The sequence below is a fragment of the Pteropus alecto genome, unplaced genomic scaffold (genome assembly GCF_000325575.1).
Source record: "Pteropus alecto unplaced genomic scaffold, ASM32557v1 scaffold77, whole genome shotgun sequence".
NCBI classification, from domain to species: domain Eukaryota; kingdom Metazoa; phylum Chordata; class Mammalia; order Chiroptera; family Pteropodidae; genus Pteropus; species Pteropus alecto.
The window spans coordinates 1,510,457-1,517,848 of record NW_006440820.1 but is presented as its reverse complement, the minus strand read 5'-3'; the positions used below and the strand labels follow the sequence as shown (position 1 = coordinate 1,517,848).

The 7,392-nt window shown below is 36.3% G+C and overlaps 1 pseudogene; it reads right to left on the bottom strand.

The window, feature by feature from the left end:
- Positions 1–6,505: 6,505 nt before the first annotated feature.
- LOC112484744 lies at positions 6,506–6,624 on the bottom strand (annotated as a pseudogene).
- Positions 6,625–7,392: the final 768 nt, after the last annotated feature.

Here is a 7,392-nt window from a genome sequence, read left to right as displayed (position 1 = left end):
TGAAAGGATTCCCCCACCTAGTTTAATTATGAGATTCTGAATTTCTATCAAGCTCCTAGGTGACACCAATGCTGCTGGTCACAATTTGGGGAGCAAGGACTCAGGTCAGGGTTTGGCAAAATATCTCTAGAAAGGGCCAGATAGTAAATGTTTTAGGCTTTAAGGAGGTATTAGTTTCCTATTGCTGCTGAAACAAATTACTACAAATTTAGTGGCTTAAAACAACACTCATTTATAATCTTATAGTTCTTTGGTTAGGGCTCAGCTGGTTAGTGTCATAAAAAAAAAAAAAAACAAAGTCAAGGTGGTGGCAGAGCCCTGTTCCTGGAGCCTCTGTGGGCAGAATCTGCTTCCAAGCTCATTCAGGTGTATGGCAGAATCCACTGCAATGTGGCTGGATGCCCCCACTTTCTTGCTGGCTGTCAGTCAGCTTCTCTCAGCCCCTTGAGGCAGTGTGCATTCCTTGTCATGTTATCCCCTCCATTTTCAAACCAGCAATAGCATGTCAAATCCTCTTGCACTGAATCTCTCTGACTTTTCCTTTTGTCAAATCTCTCTGACTCTAACTGGAGAAAGTTCTGTTTTTAAGAGATTAGATATGATTAGATTGGACCTACCTGAATAATCCAAGCTAATTTCTTCGTCTTAAGGTCCATAACCTTAACTACATTTGCTAAGTCCCTTTTGCCATGTAAGATCACATATTCACAAATTCCAGGGATAAGGCTGGGGTATGGTGGTGTTATTTTGCTGACCACAGAAGATAATTGTTAAGGACAGTCGTCAATGTTGCAACAAATCAACTGAAAACCGCCATAGACAATATGTAAACAAATGAGCGAGGTGATGTTCCAATAAAACATTATTTATGGACACTGAAATCTGAATTTCACCTAATTTTTAATGTGTCACAAAATAATATTCTTCTTTTTATTTTTTCAATGATTTTAAAATGTAAAAATTATTTCTTAGCTCATGGGGGTTGGGGGGCAGGATACAAAAACAGGCAGTAGGGTAGGCCTATAGGCTCTAGTTTACTGACATCTGATCTAGATGTTAATCCCTCTTGTCTCAGACCTGAAGCCTACAAAGGGCAAAAATGTTCTCTCTGACTTTTGCTGTACTGAGGATGCTTCTTAAAATGATCAAACAATTAACCAAAGCCCTCACCTGCAGGAAAATTCTGGATACCAAGGTGATGTTTATGGAGGAGCAAAAAGAAAATTTTGCTCAGGAAACTGGTCTTTTTGTAAAAGCAAAGACGTGTTATATTTGAAAAAAAAAAAGCTTCTATGGGGAGAAATGCAAATATGCAGTTATTAAACTAGCTGAATTCTACTTGGAGCTTTAATGACATAATGACAATGATAATCAGATCTCTTGCTTCAAGAGGTTAGCAGATAACCCAAGATGATATGGGAGGTTTTTTTGTTGTTGTTAACTCTGTATTGGTCTACATGAAACACTGTAAATTCCATTTATACAGTCTTTTAAAATACTAGAACCTAGGGGCAGGACTTCCACATTAGCTAAATAGATAATATGGTTGAGTATGTGGTAAAGCCCATTTGCTCATAGAAGCAAAGCATTAAAATTATTATACAACATAAAATAATTGCATAATGAGATATAATCTGGAGTTTTTGCGATGTATGAATGGTGGGGTTGGAATTTGCAACAATGATGCCCCAATTTCTCAAAACCATATACAAATATTTACTAAGGAAGTCCTCTTAGGAGAAACCAGTAAGGGAGTGGGAGAAGCAGAACATGGAAGGGGGAAAAAACAAGGAAGTGTGCAGTTTCAAGCAAAGTCCCAACCTAAGCATGATCCTGTGGAGAGCTCTAGAACCTAAATTACACCTCCAAGTTTATTCAGATCAGAAGCAAGTAGCTAGGATTTCATACTCCTGCACTAGTCATTTAAAGTTGCCTCTGGAGTTTATAACTCTAGGTAGGCAGGAAGGGAAACAGAATCTTTTTGCTGTTGTTGTTTGTTTTTACCATTTTCTGTTCATTCTGGTTATTTATTTTTAAATTTAATTTTTGGATAGATAATACATTCCTTGTCCTCCATTTGCCAAGACATCTCCCCTCACTATTGTTTTTAGTTTACATATGGACATACAAACAAATGTGCATATAGTAAGGGAGTGGAAGAAGTAGGAAAAAAGGTAAGATAGTAAAATAACTGTTCTACATATAAAAACGATTGCAGTTTTTCACTTACTATATTTTAGAGCTCTCTCTAAATCAGTACATAAAGACCACTCTATTTTTGACATCTACATGCTATTCAATTGGGTGGATATTTAAACATTTATTTCCTCAGTTCTCTATTGATGGACATTTGCCTGGTTTTTAAGCTTTTGCAGTTACAAACAAGGCTGCATTGAGTAACCTTGTGCTTATATCATTTTCCTTGTGTGCAAGTATATCTGTAGAATGAATTCCGCAAACCTTAATTGCTCTTTGAAGGTCAAATTAATCTACAATTTTGATATCTATTACTAAATTACTTTCCAAAGAAGTTATATACCAATTTGTGTTCTCATCAGTAATACATAAGACAGTATATTGCCCCACATTCTCACCAACACAATGTGTTGTTAAACTTTTAGATTTTTGCTAATCTCATAGGTGAAAGGTAGAATCTCAGCAGTTTTAATTTACATTTCTTTAATGTTTAGCAAAATTGAGCATCTTTTCATATGCTATGCAGATTCTTAATATACTAAAACTTTTCCCATTGATTCAAAGAGTGATATCCTTGCTTGCAATTAGAAAGCTAAGGTGAATGGAGATACCAGCCTTCCTGGAACACATGGGATCAGAAAGTACCTTAGTGGTCGTCTAGTCCAGTCCTGGTCTTATACCTAAATGACCTCCCTGCCTTCCCCAGCAGAGATGTTCAGAGTTAGAAGGTTCACAAAATTGAAGACGCCTTTATGTGGCTCTAAAATTTAGAAAGGTTTTTATATTGAGCCAAAATCTTCCTGTAATTACTGCATGACAGTAATCACAGTATGTTCTTGTTAAAGTATATTATCCATTTAGATCACAATCGTATACCACAGAGAAATAATATTGGCTTCGAATAGAAATAGAATAGTCAACTTCTTCCTCCCTCGAAAATTATTCTTTAGCAGATAGAGTCTTTAATGTAACATAATTATGACATATTGTCTTCATCACAATTAGATTTTCAAATGCAAATGCCACCTATGTAGCATTCCGGCTAAAAATGCATAACCCAAATCTAACTATGAGGAAACCTCAGATAATACTAAATTGAAAGACATTCTAGGAAATAATTGGCCTCTACAACTCCAAAATGTTGATGTCACAAAAGCCAAAGGAAGGCTAAGGAACTGCTCTAGCTCAAAAGAGACTAAAGAGATGTGCCAATTAATTGCAATCTGTGATCTTGAATTGGATTCAGGGAATCCAAAAAAGGAGGGAAACGCTACGCCAGATATTATTGGGTCAATTGGGAAAATTTGAATACAGATTAACTATCAGATTATAGCACTATATCAACATTAAATGTTCTGATTTGAATAATTTATCTGTGATTGCATAAGAGAATGTCCTTGTTCTTAGGAAATGCACATGGAAGCATTTAGGAGAAAAAGGACAGGAGGTCTGCAATTTAGTCTCAAATGGTTCAGGAAAAAAACAGAGAAAGAGAAAAAAAAAGGGACAATCATAAAGCAAATGTTGCAAAATGTTAATTGCAACATGGGTGAAGGGAGTTTGGAATTTCGCTATAATATTCTTGCAACTTTTCTGAGTATGTTTGAAATTATTTCAATATAAATTGAATATAAATACTTTTGGAAGAGTGATTTAAATATAATATCCCTTTAGAAGAGTGACTTAAGTTTCCATCAAAATGTAAATGACTGTTATAGGCACATTTACTGAAAAGGGACAGGTAGTAATTGATTGAATCTAGTCCATTTGGAAATCACATATGATCCCTTAGAAGCACTTCGTAAAATAAAAGAGTCAGTGAATTATTGGCCTTTGAAAACTGACCTCTGTATTTTCCTTTTAAAGATACTTGTTTGGATTATTTTAACCAATAAGATCACAGTGTGCATGAGAGTAGAGAGGAACAGTGATCACTTGTGGTTCCACGGTCACAGTGTCACCAATGCCATCACAGAGGCAGTTGTGGATCAGGCAAAAGTGTATCAAAAGTGCTAAGGAGGACAAAAGAAAAGATGTGTAGTGGTATAAAGCCATGTAAAGGAGAAAGGTAATAGAAGAGGGAAAGGTGGCTGTGAGTATTTGCTGTAATTAGATATAGGCAAATGTGTCTGAGATTGTTCATGGGTGGGAGGAATTGGTACCTAAAATAAAAAAGAAAATGGAGTAATTATTGCCACCTCAAAATCCAGAGGCTTAAACAACAATAAATAAACCACCTCAAAATAAACCACCTCAAAATCCAAAGGCTTAAACAACAATCATTTATTTTCTCTTACACATCTGCAGACTGGTGGTGTGTGGGGGGGGGGGGGCGAGAGGGGTCAGCTGGTGCAGGCTGGGCTCAGCTGGGCTTGGCTCAGAGATCTGCTCCATCCTCCTGGACCAGCCAGCTCTCCAGAGAACGTAATTCTCATGGCGATGGCCAGCGAAAGGAAAGCAATCCAGTTGTGCAAGCACATTTTAAGCTCCATCACTTTCGCTAAGATCCCTTCGGCCAAAGTGAATCACATGGCTGAGGTTGAAGTCAAGGACTGGAGAAATAGATTCAGTCTCTAGTGAGAGGAACCACAAAGTTACAGGGAAAAAGGTATGGAGATGGAGAGGGAGGACAAGATGGGAACAATAATGCAATCCGCCACAAAAAGAATCAATTACAAAGGGGAGAAAGGCTTAGTTGTTTTTTTTTTTTTTTTGTCATTAGAAGGCAACTTATTCCAATCATCTGTTTTTGAAGATCTACACTTTTATTTTTCCAAATAGACTGCCTGGCAAAATCTTTTTGGCCCAAGAAAAAGAGACTGTCCTTAGCTACCAGCCCTGTCCTCTCTGCCAAGCCACTTCACACTAGAAGCAGCATAGCATAAAGAGAGGCTGGGTAATGTAATGATTTAGAACGCATTTAAATTTTGGTTTCACTACTTACTAGCTGTGTGATCCTGGGCAAATTGCTTAAGATACCTGTGTCTTGATCTCTTCACTTGTAAAGTGGGGATAATGATAATGGAACCTACTGCATAACTATGAAGATGAAGTGAATCAACTTAGAACAGTGCTTGGCACATAGGTAGTACTATGTAAGTTGTTATTATTATTACTAATTCTAGGAATCCACAGCTCTAAAGCCAAGTGGTAGTTAAGCTACTTCAGTGTGGCCCTCCTAAAAGATTTTAAGTATTGGATTTTTTTTTTTAAGTCAAACCTGCTTTCCAAACATTCTAGTGGTGTTCATTCGGGCAGTCCATAAGCCAATAAAAAGAAAATGCTATTTGAATTTTACCAGATTATAGGATTCAACTCAATTAATAGACCTCATTAATTTCTAATTCTTAATTCATTTACACTAATATGTTCATTCCATGGATGGATAGTTCCCCTAGCTATATTCATGGTTTACATGTTATTACAGGTTTTAACACTATCCTCCTAATACCTTTCTTTGGCCCTGCTCCCTTAGACTATGTTCTCTGATTTCGTGAGCTGAAAAGCACAGCATTGAATAGTGCATGGCATAAGGATTGACCAAGGAGTTCCCAGAAAAAACATGACAAACCTTCATTAATTTGGATTCCACTGACTCTGAATTTGTGCTAATTTTGACAAAGGGTAAATTAGAAGTTCTTGGTATTATTATAGTAGAAAAGTGCTGCACTCAACTGTTGCTAGTTGAACTTAACATGTAGCTCTATTCTGAAATGAGGAGATAAGAAAGGAGGCCTGGAAGGGCAGAAAAGCTCTAGATCCTTGAGGAAGACCCTACACAGCTTCAAGCTTGGACATACACACAACAGGTAGAATTAGGACATAAAAATTGTAAACCACTCCGAGAATAAAGCAAACGCACTAACTTTTAAAACAAAGATGAAAGCGTTTATGACCCAACTGGCCCCATGGAGAGTCAGCAGTTTGGAGATCTGAGGACCAGCCCTGCCTCAGGATAGCTGAGGCTACTTGGATATATAGTCCAGCTTCTCTGACCTTGTTTCCTTATCAGTAAAATGGGGATAACTTTACCCTGCAGAACTATTGGAAGGATTTATTGTAATTATCTATGTAAAGTCCCTAGCATTGCATCTGGTGAGAAGCCAGAGGTTCATTCCAATAATACTGTCACTACTCAAATTATTTTCTTTTTTTATTATTTATTTTTCTTTTTAACTTTATTTTATTAATTTTATTATTATTATTATTTTAGGCAAGGCAACCCTTGGTTGACCTCACAGATTGCAAGGACCTTGTCAGCTTACAATCCCTTATTTTTAAATTCTTTTATTATTTTTTAAATTTTTTACACCTACAGCACCTGGACTTCCTAGGTGGTCTCCCATCCAAGTGCTAACCAGGCCCAACCCTGCTTAGCTTCCAAGATCAGAAGGGATTGGGTTTGTTCAGGGTAGCATGGCTGTAGACTCAAATTATTTTTCGAAACTCATATTTTTAAAGTGAGTTCAGATTTAGTTTGTGTTACCTAGGAAAAAAAGTTTCATTACCTTAGAGTCATATTTTATTTTTGACATTAAAAAATATTCTCCCGATTGGTCTTTTGATCTGCCTATCAAATGTGGGTGGCTTTTGACTATTGCTAAAAAGTAAATCACCATTAAAGAACAGAAATGTATTGCCAGTCAGGATATTTTAAAAATCACATATCATGGTTTGGAGGCAAACTTAACAAAAGTGTTTGAGCAATGATTTCATCAATATCAACATTAATACAAAGCCTCATAAAATGTCTACCTACAAAGTGCTAGAACTTTTTAGATGTACACATCTAGTGAGGTTGATTTAAAAAATACATATAATATTATAATCTTATCTCATTTAAAGAATAAACTCTCAGCTTACATCAGAAACTTTGGGTTTTCAGTTGTAAAAATGATGTTATTTCCCTGATATCACATTTGGTAGGAAACCAATTTCAATTTCTGAGCATAGAGAGGAATTTATAAAAACAAAGTTGTTTTCTTTTAATCATTTGATGCGGAAGAGAACCTTGAGACAGATTACAAAGAAAGTTCTAGAAAGTCCTAGAATCCAAAATAGGTGATCCAGGGAAATTATAGAATAAGATATCTGGTATGAAATAAGAGTCATTGTATAGACAACAGCAGGAGGTTGAGACTACCAAGACAAGAGCCAAAATACAAAGCAAAAAAAGACTTTTTAAAAATATTACTG